This window comes from Saimiri boliviensis, chromosome 1 (genome assembly GCF_048565385.1).
Source record: "Saimiri boliviensis isolate mSaiBol1 chromosome 1, mSaiBol1.pri, whole genome shotgun sequence".
Lineage (NCBI taxonomy): Eukaryota > Metazoa > Chordata > Mammalia > Primates > Cebidae > Saimiri > Saimiri boliviensis.
The window spans coordinates 64351793-64370946 of record NC_133449.1 but is presented as its reverse complement, the minus strand read 5'-3'; the positions used below and the strand labels follow the sequence as shown (position 1 = coordinate 64370946).

Genomic DNA, 19154 nt, shown 5'->3' with positions numbered 1-19154 from the left:
AGATTTCCCCTGTTTTGTACTGAGCTTTCCCAACTGTAATCCTAAATGTATAAGGTAACTCAAACCTGTTGGAGATGAGTCCTGAATCTAATTTTCTAAAACACCTATCTGATAGGCCAGGAGACATAAGGCCATCATCCGTGGGAGATTTTGTACATTTCTTTTGGTCCACCCAGCCTTATCTTCTGCCATCTTCAACTTCTATCCAAATTTTATTCTTTTACTCCTAACCTCAGAGTCTGCATCCTACTTCTGCCATTTCCCCCATTTCTGATTCTTTGTATAAGCCCACAAAATCTTTCCCCTTTAGACCTTCTTAGTCCTAAACCACATTCCTTCCTCTTTCCTCAATTCTGCTGTATATTCTCTCATCCAAGTTTTAGTTCCTTGTTTTTTATTTTTTGTTTTTTGTGAGGTGGAGTTTCACTCTGTTGTTCAGGCTGGAGTGCAATGGTGTGATCTCAGCTCACTGCACACTATGCCTCCCAGGTTCAAGAAATTCTCATTCCTCAGTCTCCGCAGAAGCTGGAATTACAAGTGCCCACCACCACAGCTAGCAACTTTTTTGTGTTTTTAGTAGGGATAGGTCTTACCATGTTAGCCACGCTGGTCTCCAACTCCTGATCTCAGGTGATCTATCCACCTTGGCCTCCCAAAGTGCTGGAATTGCAGGCACGAGCCACCACACACAGTAAAAATTCCTTCTATAGCAGCCTTTGATCCCCACCCCACCAAAGAAAAGCCACAGTCAACAGCATCTCAAAATTCAAAAGCCTCTTTATTATTTATCTATTAATTCTATTAGATTTCTTAATTCAGTTTGAAAAATATATTATCAGAACAGATAAATTAGTTATCTGTCTATATATTTGGAAAACCAGCTGGTATCCAAAGTAAAGCCAACAGTCTCAGCAGCTCTTAGATTCTGTAGCCATAGTATTGAGAAATTTCGGTATCTTTTTCCCTTTGGATGAAGAACTGGAGTTTCCCAAAACAGGTGTATTTGCAGCATTTTCATGCTCTTGCTGAGCCTTCCTCTTCATGGCCTCACGCTCTGGCCTCTGCTCTTTTGTGATGGATGTTGACACCACTGGCCGAGAAATGTCGGGCGTCCTCCATGGTCTCGGTTGTAAGCGGAAGTCTTGAATTAGAAATTGTATTTGAGGCTTGGGCAGTGACTGGAGATTGGTCACAGCAGTGGAAACAGGCTCCCACTGGAGAGAAGAGCAAGATGATGTTTCGTAGGGTGCTGGCCTAGAAGCAGCAGACTGAGAGGCAGTAGGAGGCTGGTTAGTGTTGGCTGAACCGGGTTGGGTTGCATTGGTTGAAATTGGCTGAGCTGGTCTGGCAGGACCTGTCAAAGATATGTTGGTAGGGGCCGGTTGGGATGGACTGAATGCAGTCGTCTGAGCTGAGTTAGTAGAACCAGGTCGAGCAGGGCAAGCCACAGCAGGCCTAAGTGAGGCTGGAGGATGTGTCTGCCAAGCAACAGGTTGAGCTTGTGGTTTGTCCAGGGTCGGAAAGGGTAACAGTACCAACTTGACCTTCCCAGGTGGTGGTAACTCATACTGGGATGGAGATGGACACTCCTTTTCAGCACTGTCATCCAGTTTCTGTGCCTTGAGTTGAGTTTTCTCCGGGCTTTTCCCCTCACATCGGGTATCCAGCCATGGTTGGAGAGCTGAGAATGGCCGGGGGTTCTGGGTGTTGCTTGAGCTTCCCAGAGTCTGGGAGGAAGAGAATCCAGTTTTCTTGTCAGTCTTATTCCACAGTGCATGGAAAACTTGCACGGACTGTAGCATGTGCATGCCTAGGGAGCTTTGTGGCTTTTTGAAGGTCTTTTGGCTAAGGTCAGGTTCATATTTCTTCCACTTCATATTGGTAAAGGTTTGCTTCTCTTCTACCTTCACTTTGGCCCCTGACTGCTTACTGTCTTCAGATTTCTTGGAGCTGTTCTCTCTGCTCCTTTTGGTCTTCTCCTGCCCATGCCTCTTAGTTGTGCTGCTCCTGCTGGATGCGGCTTGGTGAGGCTTGTTGCTAGAATGTTTGCCCTTGCTCACAGAAGCGCTGTCACTGGTGGTAGCACCACAGTCACTTCTCCATCTAATAGGCTCTTTGGGTTCTTTGGCTGGAATTTGGCCTTAGGCACACCCTGGATAGGCTCAGCAGCTTTATGCTTGCTCTTCCTGACTTGATCAGAGTGATCCTTTATGACAGTTGACTTTTCTTGCACCTGATTTACCTTGATGGCATTGGAATCTTTGGCTTTCTTTGTGGTGGCACTTTGGGGTTGGTCAAGATCTTGTAAGGAACTGAAGCTCAAGGGGAGGTGAGTATCCTTGACCAATGTAGTGATGTCTGCAAGATCACTGCTAGACTCAATCCCATTTTCAAGTATCCCTTGGCCCTCAAGACTCAGGCTGTTCTTTCTCAGATTGACATTTTCAGAACCAGGCTGCTTCTCTTGGCCAAAAGAATCAATGCAGGACAGAAGCTGGTGAATAGGGATTTCTAAAGGAAGCAGTGGAGGATCTTGATTTCCTTTTTGGGAATCAGTAGGCATCTAGAGGCTTTGAAAGCTTGGTTTTAATCTCATCCAAATTCTCATTCTTGGTTTTCTCCTGGCTTGGAGCTGGAGACAGTGTCAAGAGATTAGCTGGACTCTGGACTGGAGCTATCATTGAAATGTCCCCAAGTTCAGGTGTTGGATTACTCTCAAGAATCTGGATATCTCAGGTACTGCAGAACTTGGAGAATTCTGGAGTTTCTGCCAGGCAAAATGTCTGGCTTGGAGATTGCAATCCCAGGGAAGTATCCATTATCAGGGAAGTTTCCATCACTGCAAAGGAATCAAGGAAGAAGTCAGTCCCTGGTAAGTGAGATGATCCCCCTACATACAAATGCAGCAGTCAGATACCTTTCTAACATGGGCAAGGCATTTCTACTAGCTCTTCTTCAGTACCATGGACAAGACCCTGAAGTAGGGGATAGGCAGTGACTGCTCTCTTATTGGTTATCATTTGATGTGTTTGTTTCTTGGCTTTCTTTGAATTTCATAGGGTTGTTGTAAGCCACATAAAAAGTGAAAGTGATTTTTAAACAGGAGATGTTTGATAAAGCCTCACATTCTCATATAGGGTCCTTTCCAGGCTCTCCATTCTCCTGAGAGAATAAGAACCCTTTATGCCATGGACTAGAGGAGAGAGTGGAGCCCTTCCACATGAAATATATAAGCAAGCACAGATTCTGAGCCTGTTTATTTTGGAGAGGATCTCTGAGCACGAAGTCTTAAGTCCTATTGTAAGTTAAGGAAAATCAAAATGTCACTGCCAAGGTAAGACTTCTGAAGTGTCTTCCAAAGAGACTAAAGTAATAGATTAAGGAAGGAAGTTACAGTCTGGTGCAAGCGAGCTGATCAGCCAAGGCGCTAAAAAGTGTTGTATCTCTTGGGACTCTCTTACATGTGGCATAGACGGTCATTATAGTGCTCAACTTTCCCATTTAGAAGGTGTTATTAGAAAGAGCCTGAAAATGGAGAGCAATGCCCAAGAATAGCAGTTGAAGTCTCAGGACTTAAATTCTAGCTATCCGTGGACTTACCACTCAGCTATAGATTTGAACCTCCCTTTCAATGCTGAGTCTATTCCTCCTATTCCTCTCCTTTCTTGTTGGTTGTACTCACCTTGAAAACTGGTTTCTGTGATGGGTTGAGCAGACACAGGGTAGTACATGCCAGTAGTTGAGACTGTTGGTAGAACATTTGTGGGCTGAACCTCCTTTAGCACCATCACCATTTCTGGTTGATGGGCTGATGCCCTATTTTCTATGTATGACACAGAGCCATAGGACTGCAGCCAGGGGCCAAGTTCTTCAGATAGTCGAGGCCCCAGTGTGCCTGGATTATAGTAATAGACCTGGCTTCCTTTCTGGTAGGGAAGTGTCAGGCTATGGCCCTGCTGCTTTGGAATTTGAGATTGTGTCCCCTGAACAAGGCTGGCAGATAGTGTTGGATACAGAGGGACTATAATATTGGCATCTGAAGTTTTATCATGCTGGGCCGTCATGGACATGAAAGAGACAGCTGTGTTCTGGTCAAGGACAGTCACAGTGAAGTCCCTGAGTGAGGATGGCTTCTGTGCTGTGCTTGCTGTAATGTCCCACTCAAAAATGCCTGAGGAGGTGGCTGCTGAAATAGAGCTATGGCTCTGGCTACTAACTGTAGACAACGTAGTTGTGTTAGAATATTGGTAAAGGTAGGCACTGCCTGTGAGTGAATGGAAAGAGGTGCCAGAGGCTGATGGCAGTAGCCATGCTGAGCTAACAGCTGGAGCAGAGGCTCTGGAGAAGTTGGAGATGCTTCCTGTAAAGGAAGTCACATTGCTCACCACAGGAAGTGAGAGCTGCAGAGAATTTGCAGTTCCAAGTAAAGAGGTATTTTGGAAATCTTCTGAGGAAAGAAGAGAGATATGAACAAACTGATGAGATTGAAAAATTTTCACCTGATTTGGAGAACAGCATTTTCATAAGGTTGTTTCAAACAAGAAGCCTCTAATACCAATACTCACTGAGATACCAAAAGCCAAACACTTTATGATGGCCCTGAGTGCCGAAGCAGTTTGGTCCTCTTGTGATGAGCTGCCTTTGTGTCCAGTTTGGTCACACGTGTGCAGAAGACCTAAGTGGTCTGGCTTTGTACTTTATTTCCTAGGCTAGAAGCAACCTTCTCTCTTCCCTATCTTTTGCTTGAATCTAAGTGAGTGTTGACTCATAACTATTTCCTAGAATTGGAGCATTTTAAAACTGGGAAGTCCTTAAAGAAGTTCTAACATTTTCATTTTATGAGTAACTGAGGCTGAGAGAGGTCCGATTGACCTGTTTAAGTTTTACCAGTATGTTAACATCATTCCCATGACTTCCTTGTCAGGACCCTTCTGTGAGCATAGACCAGAAACCAGGAGAAATAGAACTGTTAATATGATAATTTTGGCATATGACAATATAGTACAGCGATTACTTTTATACTCCTTACTGTCACAGTTTGCTTCTACAGGTCATGTGACATTTCCGAGCATTTACATTTAAGCCAGGCCATTGGTAAATCTGAAAGGTCATTCTTTGCCCTCTTCAAGCCTGGCTTTTTATCCTAAGTCTAAATACTACCTAACAGTTTCAGAAGAAATGGTTTTTTTTTTTTCTTGTGTGTTTGTTTGTTTCTTTTTTGACAGTTTCACTCTGTCACCAAGGCTGGAGTGCAGTGGCTTGACCTTGGCTCACTGCAACCTCTGCCTCCTTGGCTCAAGCAATTCTCATGCCTCAGCCTCTTGAGTAGCTGTGATGATAGGTGTGCACCACTGCCTCTGGCTAATGTTTTGAAATTTTAATAGAGACAGGATTTCACTGTGTTTGCCAGGCTGGTCACGGACTCCTGATGTGAAGTGATCTGCCTGCCTCAGCCTCCCAGAGTAGTGGGATTATGACGTGAGCCACCAGCTCGGCCTGGAAGCATCATTTCTAAAACACATGTCTAAAATGTTTATTTTAAAAATTGTCAAGTGTCATCTATATTCAAAAGGGCAACAGAAAAAAACAACTGAATGTGACTTCTGATATGCTGCTCTTCTAGCAATACTCTATTTTAGCCTGTTTCCTTCCTAGTTTATTTATCTCAGCATTTCCTAAAATCAACTTCATTTTGCCCTGTTCTGAGTGGATTTCACTCTGCTGGCTTTCTGCTTTTCTTCTAAAATTTCAAGTATACTTTTTTTTCTCTTAAAATCATTGTGTAATTCTCCAGAGCATATCCCAAGGAGAAGTGTAGGGGACCCTGTCTTTCTGCTTTCATTTAAAATCCCAAATTCCTTGCCCTAGCATATCTCCCTCATAACTCAGTACTCTTCATTTTCTCTTTCCATCTAATTCAGAGAGGAATCTCCAAACCATGAATATTACTTCTCTTGTTTGTTTCAGACAGGGTCTCACCTTGTCATCTAGGCTGAAGTCCAGTGGTGTGAACATGGCTCACTGCAGCCTCAAGGTCCTGGGCTCAAACAGTCAACTGATCCTCCCACTTCAGCCTCCTCTGTACCTGGCATGCCCCCACAGCTGGCCGATTTTTTTTTTTTTTTTTTTTTTTTTTGAGACGGAGTTTCCGTCTTGTTACCCAGGCTGGAGTACAATGGCGCGATCTCGGCTCACCGCAACCTCCGCCTCCTGGGTTCAAGCAATTCTCTTGCCTCAGCCTCCTGAGTAGCTGGGATTACAGGCACGCGCCACCACGCCCAGCTAAACTTTTTGTATTTTTTTTTTTTAGTAGAGACGGAGTTTCACCATGTTGACCAGGATGGTCTCGATCTCTCGACCTCGTGATCCACCCGCCTCGGCCTCCCAAAGTGCTGGGATTACAGGCTTGCGCCACCGCGCCCGGCCCCGACTTTTTTTTTTTTAATTTGTAGAGATGGGTTCTTGCCGTGTTGCTCAGACTGGTCTCGAACTCCTGGGCTCAAGCAATTCTCATCTCAGCCTCCCAAAGCACTGAGATTACAGGCAGTTGCTACCATGCCCAGCTGAATATTAAAAACATCACTACACATCACTAAATATAAAATAGTAAAGTGGAAATATTAGTGAGGGAGATGGCTGCACAAAGTGCTGAGATTACAGGTCTGAGCCACCTTGCCTGGCTGAACATGTAAAACATCACTAAATTTAAAATAATTAAGTTGAAATATTAGTGGAGGGAGTCTGTTACTCATGAAACACCTCAGAATACCTTGCTTGTTTTCGACACCACTTAGTTTTCTCTCTGTTTCTGTTGAAATAAACACCCTCAAAAAGTGTCTGATTTCATTTTCTGTACTTGTGCCCTTTACGCCTCAGCATTAGGAAAGAAAGGGGCAAGAGGGAATAACCAGTCTATTATGCTAATGTAACAGATGAGGAAACAGATTTTGTGAGAGAATGAAAGAGTCCTCTGAAGTCACACAGTTAGTAAATGTCAAAGCCAAAACTGAAATGAGGTCTCTAGATTTCTACTTGAATACTTTCCCTGTTATTCTTGGAGCTATAGGGGTAAGGAAATCTACACTTGGGGGAAAGAAGTCGAATGAAAAACTGTCAAGAAAGTTTCTCTCTTTACCTGACATGGTCAGAGAAGAAGAAACATCAACTGTAGATGCAAGGGATGAAGAGACGATCCTAGTGGATGTCCGGGTGGCTGAAGCCAAGACGTACATGTGTCCAGTATGAAGGCCACTGGTCACACTGGTTACTGGCCACCTGCGATGATACAAATTTACAGGCTACCCCAAGATTCTACCAGGTGGCAGTAGGCCTGGTGAGAAAATGATGTCACAAAGCAGGCAGTTTAAAGGTGTGTGATAGCCAATAGGGAGGGCAGATTCCCAAGAAGATGGGATTGGCTGGCAGAGGTGGTAGGAAAGCTGAAGCAGTACTAAGTGGCTGAGTTCCAGGGAGGTGAAATTCTGCAAGATCATCTCAGTGTTCCTTATATGTGTTCACTAATATTGACTAAATTTATATTTTATATGTCATATTTCATAGTATATAATGCTATACATTTATAATCGTATAGTACATACACAGTATCCTTGCAGAGAAAGGAAAGGGACATCTAAGCTGAGCAATTACAGTTGTTCTGAAGGCATTTCAGTGAATCTGATTAATGAATTTACTGCTGCTTTTAAGGGCCAAACGAAGAGATTAAAGAACCCTTTTTTGTACCTTGGCTGAAGAGCAAAGTTTGTTGACTGCTCCTTGTAGGAAATGATGTGGTCCGAAGCGCCTCTCTTTTCATTTCTTCTACTTGAATCCTACCTTCCTTGGGCTGGCCCAGGCTTGGTCACGTTGGACTTGGATCTCTCTTCTGCTCTCCATTTTTCCCTTTATTGTAGGCATTGTTTCTGGGCCAAGCCTTGATCTTGCATTTTTGCACTCGTGGATATGACTGCCTGTCAACTTCCAGAGCAGAGGTCTTCTTTTCAGTGTCGTGACATTTGGAAAACGGACTCTGCTCATGAGAAGCAAACACCAGAGAGGTAGAAGACAGGGCTGACTGCATACCTTCCCTCTTCTAGCCTTTGTTCATAATTCTTTTGCCCATAGTTTGCTACCTCTGGCTCCTTGGGCCACACAGAAATCCTGCCATCCTGCTGTTTTATACGTGAGAGGCATTCAGGGTACTTTCTTTTTTCTCACATAAGAGGATCCAGTGTGGCAGTTACTTACAGCCTCCTCGCCATTGCAAACAGCCACTACAGAATCTTGGGCGTTTAGAATTCCCTGTCGGCCATACTTGGGTGCAAGGGCCAGGCAAATGAAGAGTTGAATTTAGTCAAGAATAGGAAATAGGCCAGTTGAGTTGCAGGAACAAAGGGATTTGTGTGGATTTCTTGGTTTCTGTGAGAAACAAATACACACACTTATTTTGCATTAACATAACAGATAATTCAGTATTTTTTCTGTAGCTAGATAGTCCAGAAACATCCATGACTATTATACACTGAAGAAAATAATCATAATATATTTTTCTATTTTGTTTTATGTCATATTGCTCATTTATATCAATCATTAGTATGTCTATATAATGTAGATTGCGTTTATTTTATTATTTTTATTTATTTATTTTTGAGTCCCAGGCTGGAGTGCAGTGGCACGATTTCAGCTCACTGAAGCCTGTACCTCCTGGGTTCTAGCAATTCTCTTGCTTGAGACTTCTGAGTAGCTGGGATTACAGGCGCCCACCACCATGCCTGACTAATTTTTGTATTTTTAGTAGAGATAACGTTTCACCATGTTGGCTCCTGACCTCAGATGGTCTACCCACCTCAGCTTCCCAAAGTGCTGGGATTATAGGTGTGAGCCATCATGTCCAACCTGTAGATGTCTTTTAAATGCCCTGGTTTTTATACATGTTTTTTCCCTTTCATATTTTTACGGAAAACAACATTGCAAGACCTACTGCACATTTTTCTCACAATGGTTGTTTCTTTTGAGACATCATGAACTATCTTGTCCTGATAGGTTTTGTGGAGGAAATCAAAGAGGGATGCGTGAAAAAGGCACTGTGGTGAGTTGTGCTGTGTGCTCAAAGAAAGAGATGTCTGCAGTCAGCTCAAGTTGACCTGGATTGCCTTGGCATTTGTTTTCCTAGTTAGTGCTTTTCTCACTAACTTCTCTTACAACTGATAAATGAGTTAGGGCTGAGCTGCTGGTGATTTCTGTGTGGAATAAGCTGATTTGGGGGAGGAAATCTATGGATATAATTTTTTCCTTGGTGGTAGCCTATTAGAGATACCTGAATTGATCTTTTTTGTTTGTTTTTTTTCTTGAAACGGAGTCTTCCTCTGTCACCAGGGTGGAGGTCAGTGGCATGATCTTGGCTCACTGCAACCTTCACCTGCTGTGTTCAAGCCATTCTCCTGCCTCAGCAGGACTCCCCGAGTAGCCTGGACTACAGGTGTGAGCCACCACGTCTGGCTAATTTGGGGGCTAAGTTTTGTATTTTTAGTTGACACAGGTTTTCACTATGTTGGTCAGGCTGGTCTGAAACTCCTAACCTCGAGTGATGCACCCACCTTGCTCTCCCAAAGTGCTGGGATTACAGGCTGGGATCACTGGGCCCAGCCAGAATATTTTCTAATTTAATGTCAAATTTGAATGTGGACTGGGTGCAGTGGCTCATACCTGTAATCCCAGAACTTTGGGAGGCCAGGGCAGGCAGATCACTTGAGATCAGGAGTTGAAGACCAGCCTGGCCAACTTGGTGAAACCCCATCTCTACTAAAAATAGAAAAATTAGCCAGGTGTGGTGGTGCACGCCTGTAGTCTCAGCTACTCAGGAGACTGAGGCAAGAGAATCATCTGAACCCAGGAGTCAGAGGTTGCAGTAGGCTGAGATTGTGCTACTGCACTCCAGCCTCGGTGACAGAGTGAGACTCCCTGTCAACAGCAGCAACAACATCAACAAATAATTGAATATTCCTAATTGTAAGTTTGCTATGTTCAGCTAACATGTCTTTTTTGTTCGCCAGTTAACAATTTGTGTATATTGACACATTTGTAATGATGTGGAAATTTTCAGAATTGTAAATGTTTATGTATTTAAAACTAGTTGGAATTTTACTGTCTCAAAAGTGTTAATAAATCTAGTGGCCTAGCTCTATTGATATTCATTTATTCAATAACTCTGACCTTTCTGATCCTCAGTTCACCCAACTCTAAAATGGTTGCAAAGATTACTAAAAATATATGTAAGATACGTCCACAAAATAGAAAGTGAGAAGTAAAAATTACTTTTAAAAATCTGCAATCCTAATTAGTTACAGTTTAATCTGAAATTTAGTATTGTCTTCTGTTTTCAGAGCTGCTATAGTGGATCCTGTTCCTTTGCTGTTCCACTTGTAGCAGAATTCAACGTTTTTCTAAAAGGTACAGATCTTTATGCATGAGACTGTGTGGAAACCGTGGACTTGAGCTCCACTCTCAGTTATTTTTGACACTTGCTAAAACCTAACTACATTCTGTCCACTTCTGACATGATACCTCGTATGTGATAGAACCCAGTAAAATTTGGCTGTGAAGGGAACCGATGTTTGTACATTATTTGTGAAGGATAATTAGGTAGTATCTTTCAAAATTTTAAGTTTGTTTTTTTATTCTAGACATTCTACTTCTAGGAATTTAGATGTACCTATATATGTGTATAAGAAGGTTCACATTGCAGCATTGTCTGTAAGAAGATTTCAAAAGAACCTGAAAACAACAAAAGGTCCATTAACATTGCACTGGCTGAATACATTATGGTACTTTTAATTATGTTACTCATAATCCAATTAATTCCCTATGGCCGCTAAAAAATGCAATGTAAGTATGCATACATTGACTGGGAGAATCAGTGTTCGAGATACATTGTAGATGATGAATTGTTGCTCCTTTTGTATAAAAATAGAGGACATACATATGTGTGAAAGTAAATACACACAATATGCAAAATGTGAGTGTAAGCACTTGTAAATATCTAGAAGAACACAAAGGAGGGGGAAGAGTGCTCTGGGGAGGTACAGGGCAGGGACAGAGGGACTTCCCAGTGCCATACTGTTTGAATTCTGAAGGGTGCCTACAGGCCCTGATTGACCTGTGCTACTCTTCCTCTGGCTAAAGAGGGCGATGTAGCCACCAAAGTCCTGTGTACAAATCAAGCCTCTCAGTAAGCCTGCGTGGTTACGCCATCACGACTGAATTGTCTAGTAGCAAGACGCCGGAGCTCTGTGTGTGTGGCTTCCGAGTTTCTTTCAGTCTACGGTTTTATCCTGGCACTGAGGGTGCCGGACTGGCACTTTTGGCTGGTTTGGCATTGTGTGGGTGGCTTTTCAGACCCACATGAGCCAATGGCACAATGCCCACAATGGCTGGGGCCCGGGACGGGACTTTGCTGGACGCTCCTCATCCAAGAAGAAGGGCGGAAACCACATCCCCCAAAGGTAATATGTCTTGGGCCCTTGGGCCTTTCCGGCTCATGGCTTCTGGGCATGGGCTTCATCTTTTGTGGTTTCTGTGTCTCACTTTTGCTGTCACAATCTTGGCTTGTCCGCCCCTTGCTTTGAGGCTTTGATGCTCTTTGCCACCTGCTGTAGCTGAAAGGGGCAGTGTCTGTGATGTTGTGTGATTTCTCCTTATTCTTGTAAATGCGAGGTTCTGGCCAGTGCTCTTTGGTGAAATACAGAAGGATTACATTAAGGCAGACTGTTACCTTTGGGGACACTCTTTAATTCCCAAAATAGAACCTCCTTAATTCCTTGTTACTTGGCACGGAAAGTATAATGATTTGAGAACCCAGTAGTAGCGTCCTAAGGTCACACATGGAAAGTTGGTTTGTATTGTTTTCAGAAATCACAAAGAGCATATGTTGTTAGGTCCTAACAGGCCTCATTTGAGAGATGTTCTTTTATACGTACAAATGATTAATTTTGAGACTTTGCACATATGTGCAGTGAACTGTTTTTACTCCTTTAGACCATCCTCCACCATCTCATACCTCAATAAATCCTCTTCATATTATGTCCTATCTTTTGACTGTCGCCTTCTGTCAGCCCCCAATACAGGTCTTGCCTGACCTATTGCAATTGGGTTCTAATTACTGCATCTTCTGTTTATTTTCTTCCTATCTGTTTTGTTGTTTTTGTTGTTTTGTTTCTTTGTTTGTTTGTTTCTTTTTTTTTTTTTTTTTGAGGCTGCGTTTTGCTCTTGTCCCTCAGACTGGAGTGCAGTGGCCTGATCTCGGCTCACCCCAAGCTCTGCCTCCCCGATCCAAGCAATTCTCCTGCCTTAGACTCCCAAATTGATGGGCTACCTAGTCACAGACACAAATTTTGCAAAGATAAACTGCATGTTTTTTCTTTAATTCCTGATAATAATGTTTTAAAAGGATGGAGTAAGAAATACTGTGGTGTAATGGGAAAAATGTTAGACTTGATTCTAGTCTTGTGCTGTTTGCCTGCTTTGACTTACATCTCCAAGCCTTGCCTTTTCATGGTGAAGTTTGAATAGTGCTATTTACCTGAGTACTTCACAGGGCACGTAGGCCTGTGGCATGTGTGGAGCACCAAATGAGAGAAGGAATGGAAGCTCGTTGGAAACTCGAGTACTATGGAAATTGTCCTTGCTATTGGGTATCAAGAGTGAAGGCATTTCATTTGTTTCGTTCAGAAACAAATTTCATTCTTCTCATAGCCTGTTGTTGCTTTCACTCCCTTTTTGTATAATTAAATTAAATATGTATGGGCATTCTATTTGTAGGTAGATGGGTCTGACTAAACATTTAGTTGTTTATATATGTATGTATATATATATATATATATATATATATATATATATATATGTACGTATTTTTAATTCACAGTCGAAAACTGCAATTAAGCTGTTAGTATCTTACCAGGCCTGTAGTTTACATCACTGAGTCTAATTGGGACTATGCCAAAATTCCCAGAAGCAATTAATTTTGGCATTCTGTTAGGTTATTCATTATAGTATGTTCCTAAAACAACGAATTCTTCTTCAGAGTTATTCATTTTCAGGGCAGTGATAATGTTACACAGTTTGGGGTGTACTTCAGTTATTTAACCCTGTATTTTCTTTTTATACACAAACTTATTGGTGTTCACTGTACCCATGGGTTAAACAGGACTAGCTACATCATTTGCAGGTAAGTTGCCGAACCCAGAGGGAGACCATTTTAAAGTTGTTTTTGTCTGTTTTCAATGGTAATGTAAACCTGTTGTAAAAAATGCAACCAGTCTAGAAATACATGAAGTAGAAGGCAGTCTTGATCTCACCCAGCGATTACCACGATTAATAATTTAGTACACATCTTTTCAGACTCTAAAAATGCAGATACAAACATACATGTGATTGAATGGTGTAATAGTTAGACATTCTGTTTTTTAATATGTGATAGACATCTTTCTTTGAAAGTACTTGGACTCATTCTTTTTAAGGGCTGTTTTCCTTTACATACCGATGAACACCGAAGTTAGAAATGTTTGATATTTTAAAAACATTGACATCATGAACATTTCTATATAAACAGTTTTGAATACATACGCCATAGCCCCAGAGGTAATTTAACTCAATATTGAATTTCTGAATCAAATCGTATGTGTCCTTATGCTTTCCATGGATGTTGCCACACGTACTGATTTATATTTGTTGATTCAGAAAATATCTCCTGAGCATCTGTTACGTGTAGGCACTGTGCTGGGTGCTAGCAAAGCGACTTAGCTGCCTTGTGCCTCCCAACAGTCTAGGGAGGGAGTAGATACTAAGGAATCACACAAATGCCTATAGCATTACAACTCTGACAAGTGCTCAGGAGGAGAGGGAACGTGGTGCAATGAGAGCATAGAACAGGGAGGATTTGACTTCAACGAGAGGACTAGAGGTTTCTGTGAGGAGGTCTGAGCAACTATCTGAAGTATGAGTAAGTGTTAACCAGATAGGACCATTGTGGAGAGAATTGTGAACATTAAAGATCAGCAAAGCCCATGTAACAGGAAAAGTATACTTTTTCTGTGTTGGAGAAACTGACCAGGGAGACTGGGCCATGGGGGAATATGGCATTAAAATGGAGCTGGAAGTAGGGGTAGGAGCTAAAACCATGCAGAGCTATGTGTAAGGTTTTAGTTACTGTCTTAACAATAGAAAACTGTTGAATTTTTTGTTGTTGGGGATGTGTGGGAAACATAATTAAATTTACCTTTTCAACCTATCGTTTTGCTGCTGAGTGGAGACTGCACTGCAGAGGGAAAGAGGTAGAAGCAAGGAGACTCATTAGGAGGTGTTTGTAGGAATTAAGGCATAGTGGTGTAGTGGACCAGGGCATGGTGGTCATTTTGCTGGAAAGATACAGACATATTCTAGAGATATTTAGGTAATGTAGTTGTCAGGAAATGGTGGTGGATTCAAGATTAGAGTATGGAAGAAATGGCTGACAGTGATGGTGCTTCCAAGTTTCTGGCTCATTCTGTTGGTTATACAGTATTTTTTAGCTATAATCTTAATATTTTTCCCAATTTTTCTTTTGCTTGTTGTTGGTTTCTGATAAATACTCTGTCATATTGAGGAAGTCTCTTTCTATTTTTATTATATAAAGCATTTTGATAAAAAATGATTCCGTATTTTCTTTCCTTTTGTTTATTAGTTAAGTTATAGTAATGTAAATAAATATGTAAATAGATCTTCTGAAGTTGAGTCGTCCTTGCATTCTTGAAAAATGTCATTTTGTGGTCATGGTTTGTCATCCTTTAATAATTGCTGGATTCCATGTACTGATGTTTTCTTGGGAGTTTTCTATCTATGTTTATAAGCTGAAATAGGATCTTTTTGGAAAACTTGATTATTTTTCTTTTCATGTATGTAAATGACCCAAATTATGTTATTTTGTTAGGTATTTGATTGATGTAGAAGGCATGAGGCCAGATGATGCAATTGAATGTAAGTATGAGGGTTGTCACTATTTTTCCCTTTTTATGAAAGTTAAAGGTGGAAATGTAGAAGAATTTCTCAAATTTTGGAAGCAAAGTTTATAATTCATTTGTTCCAATATAAGATAGTCTTGCCAAAAAGTCTATAGATGTCTGTGGAAGTAGTGAGAGACCGCACCCCGAATAGTGCATTTCAGCCTAATTTACTTTTTTTGAGAAAGATTTGCTTTTTGTACAGTTATTTCTAACAGTTTATCGACTCCTCAGTATTCAGTAGGTGCCAGGGACATTGCTTAGAAAGAAAAAACTACATTGAAGACCTTCAGATGGTCCTGTCAGAAAGTCTTATTTATTTACTTACGTACTTACTTACCTGCTTACTTACTTATCTGAGATGAATTCTTGCTCTGTCGCCCAGGCTGGAGTGCAGTGGCACAATCTTGGCTCACTGCAACCTCCGCCTCTCGAGTTGAAACAGTTCTCCAGCCTCAGCCTCCCAAGCAGCTGGGGTTATAGGTGTGTGCCACCATGCATGGCTAATTTTTGTATTTTTTTAGTAGAGACAGAGTTTCACCATGTAGGCCAGACTGGTCTGGAACTCCTTACCTCATGATCTGCTTGTCTTGGCCTCCCAAAGTGTTGGGATTACAGGTGTGAGCCACAACACCCATAATTCTTGTGTTTTATGTGTGAGATTTGTGTGTCAGGGAGATCTCTTTTTATATCATTTAAGGTGCATATATCCATTCTTCTGGTACCTTGTTTATTTGTCGTGGAAGATGTCAACAAATAGGAATGGGAGAAGGAAGACGTTGTTATTTTCATAGGCCAAAATATAGTCCACAAATGGACAACTACATTTGGGAACCAGCAATATTGTGTGGAAATATTCTCATTAAGGAATAGGAATTCCAGTGTACCCAGATCAAGTGGTTTTGAAGACTCAGCACATTTCGTGCAGCCAGTCCACCCATGAATTAGGCTGTTAAACAAGAACCTAGGTGTAATCTACATGGGATCCAGGGTCACTCAACTCCTCAGCATTTCCACACTCAGACCCAGACTTTGCAACCATGAGTCAGGTACCTCTCTCTGCTTTCCTTTTGCTAGAATTGAGGTAGAAATTAAGACTGTAATTAATGAAAACACATTATGATACTGATGAGGAATTCTTGCTGATCAGTTTGATCCAGGAGATAATATTCTGCTCTATATTTTGCATTTAGCCCTGAAAATATCAGTTACAGGATAGGGAATATGTGACTTTTCAGAGGGAAATGGGAAGGGGACTTAGAAATTTTCATTGATTTTTCACTGAAGCCAAGAGTTTGATGTGGCTATCCAAAAGGATCTTATATTCTTAGGCTATGTTAATGTGATAATGGCTTTTAGATCAGGAAGGTTGTTACTTTGAGAGTTAATATGAACTATAAGAAAAGTAATAAAATCATAATAGAGAAATTGCAAAGGTTCTGAACAGATAAACAACAAAAGTATTTTCACTTGGAAAATGAGGAAAACCTCAATATGGTTAAAGTGGTACATTAATATGAGTTCTCCAGAATGATAGAACCAGTCGGGTGATGGTTGGATGGATAGATCGATAGATGGATGGATGGATGGATGGATGGATGGATGGATGGATGGATGGACGGATGGATGGGCCCGTGGTTAGGTAGGTGTGTGGGTACATGGTGGGACTTTTTTATTAGGGGAATTAGCTTATGTACTTAGGAAGGCTGAGAAATTTCACAGTAGGCTGTGTGCAAGCTGGAGAACCAGGGAAGCTGGTAGCATTCAGTCCAAGTCAGAAAGCCTGAGAACTAGGGAAGCTGGTGGAGTAACTCTCAATCCAAGGCTGAAGGCTTGGAAATCTGGTAAGGGTTGGAGAACACTGGTGTGAGTCCTCAAGTCCAAAGGCCAGGAAGCCTGGAATTCTGATGTCCAAGAGTAGGAGAAGGTAGGGTATTCCAGCTCTAGGAGAGAGCACAATTAGCCTTTCCTCTGCCTTTTGTTCTATCCAGGCCTCTGGCCTATTGGATGGTACCTACCCATGTTGAGGGTGTATCCTCCCACTCAGTCCACCCACTCACACACCAGTATCTTCTGGAAACACCCTGACAGACACTCACAGAAACAGTACTTCACCAGCTATCTAGGTATCTCTTAATCCAGTTAGGTCGACACCTAAAATTAACCATCACAAATAGCAAGGTGATGTTTTGTAGACAGAGTCTCATTCTGTTGCCCAGGCTGGAGTGCAGTAGCACACTGTTGAGTCACTGTGACTATCACTTCCCAGGTTCAAGCAATTCTTCTGCCTCAGCCTTTCAAGTAGCTGGGATTGCAGGCACCCGCCACCACACCTGGCAATTTTTTTATTTTACTAGAGATGGGGGTTTCACCATGTTGGCTAGTCTGATCTGGAACTCCTGACCTCAGGTGATCTGCCTGCCTCGGCCTCCCAAAGTGCTGGGATTACAGACATGAGCTGCCACCCCTGGCCAGTTTAGCAGCTGTTTTTGATAAGCACTCTAATATAGTTGTTGTCAGGCTAGACCTGGTTTTGCATCTGGGCTCTGTTACCTGCTTTGTGATCTTGGGTAAGATACTTAGCCCATCTACATTTCCATTTTTCCAAGAGTCAGATGGAGATTTTAGTAATATATACCCATAGTGGTTATTGTTGACAGTTAACATGAATTTAAACAGTTGAGCGTATTGTATTTCAAAAATACGTAGGCATTTTTAGGCCATACGTGTTGGCTCAGGGAGGATTGCTTGAGCACAGGAGTTGGAGACCAACCTAGGCAGCATGTTGGAACCCTATTTGTTTGTTTTACTTTTTTGAGTCAGATTTTGACTCTCGTTGCCTAGTCTGGAGGGCAGTGGCACAAGGCTAGACTCACCGCAACCTCCGCCTCTGGGTTTCAAGCAATTCTCCTGCCTCAGCCTCCCAAGTAGCTGGGATTACACAACCATGTACCACCCACTACGCCCAGCTAATTTTGTATTTTTAGTAGAGACCGGGTTTCTCCATGTTGCCCATGCTGGTCTCCTGACCTCAGGTGACCTGCCTGCCTCAGCCTCCCAAAGTGCTGGGATTACAAGTGTGAGCCACCGTTCCTGGCCTGGAACGCTGTTTTTATTAAAAAAGAAAAAAAATTTTAATTGACTTTTCCTTTAAGGCTTTATTGTTTTATTTGTTTTGTTTTTGAGATGCAGTCTTGTTCAGCTGCCCAGGCTGGAGTACAAAATCACATTCTCGACTCACTGCAACCTCCACCTCTCAGGTTCAAGAGATTCTGCAGCCTCAGCCTCCTCAGTAGTTGGGATTATAGCCGTGCAGTACCACGTCCGGTGAATTTTTTTTTTTTTTTTGTATTTTTAGTAGACATGGGTTTCACCATGTAGGGCAGGCTGGTCTCAAACTCCTGACCTCAGGTGATCCACCCGCCTCAGCCTCCCAAAGTACTGGAAACAGGTATGAGCCACCATGCCTGGACTGAAAATTGACATTTTTTAAAGATATAAACAAACAGTTTAAAAACATGTTGCTAGTGGCATTGAAAATTGGTTTAAGCCTCTTGATGCACAATTTCAAGAGTCATAAAAATGCTTTACGTAGTAATTTCATTTTGAGGCTAAGGAAATACTTCAAAATGCAGAAAAAGCTATATTAATCATTCAGCACATTTCTCAAATGCCTTACCGTGTGTCAGACCCTGGGCTAGCTCAGGATACAGTGTTTTGCCATGTTAATCCCAGCATCTTGTGCGGTCGTGGAAAAACTCATAGCTGCTGTATTTCCAACGGTGGAGAATGTAGCTAAATAATTATTATATTAAATAATATAATTAAATAATTATTATATCCATACTATAGCATTTTATAAAGCCATTGAAAGTGGTAGCTCGTTTACGATAAGTGGAAATACTAGGAAAAGAACAAAAGGAAATACTAACTACTTGAATTATGGTAAGTGGGACTGAGGGCTCTGCAGCAGGCGGTTATTTTTTTCTTTTCTGAGATTTCCAAATTTTCTTTTGTATAATTATATGAGAATTTCTGATCTTATATTTTTTCAAATTTGTTGCATGTACCATGGTTACAGTTGTTCTACACTTTATAATTTATGTATATTTGTTTATAAAGTGG

General features: G+C 41.8%; 1 protein-coding gene and 1 pseudogene across 16 annotated transcripts in view; one reads left to right on the top strand and one right to left on the bottom strand.

Annotated features, from left to right (window-relative positions):
* ALMS1 (ALMS1 centrosome and basal body associated protein) overlaps positions 1 to 19154 on the top strand; it is a 345038-nt gene that overhangs the window by 303072 nt on the left and 22812 nt on the right. For 10 of the 16 annotated variants that reach the window (XR_012517383.1, XR_012517382.1, XR_012517378.1 and 7 more), the window contains one exon: positions 10380 to 15006. The exons of 2 other annotated variants lie outside the window; for them this stretch is intronic. The gene's annotated coding sequence lies outside the window, so the exon portion shown is untranslated. Of the gene's footprint in view, positions 1 to 10360; positions 15007 to 19154 lie in introns of all 16 variants that reach the window. 4 more of the 16 variants (XR_012517360.1, XR_012517361.1, XR_012517363.1 and 1 more) reach the window with 4 other exon arrangements.
* On the bottom strand, positions 919 to 7232 carry LOC101053059 (uncharacterized protein C2orf78-like; annotated as a pseudogene).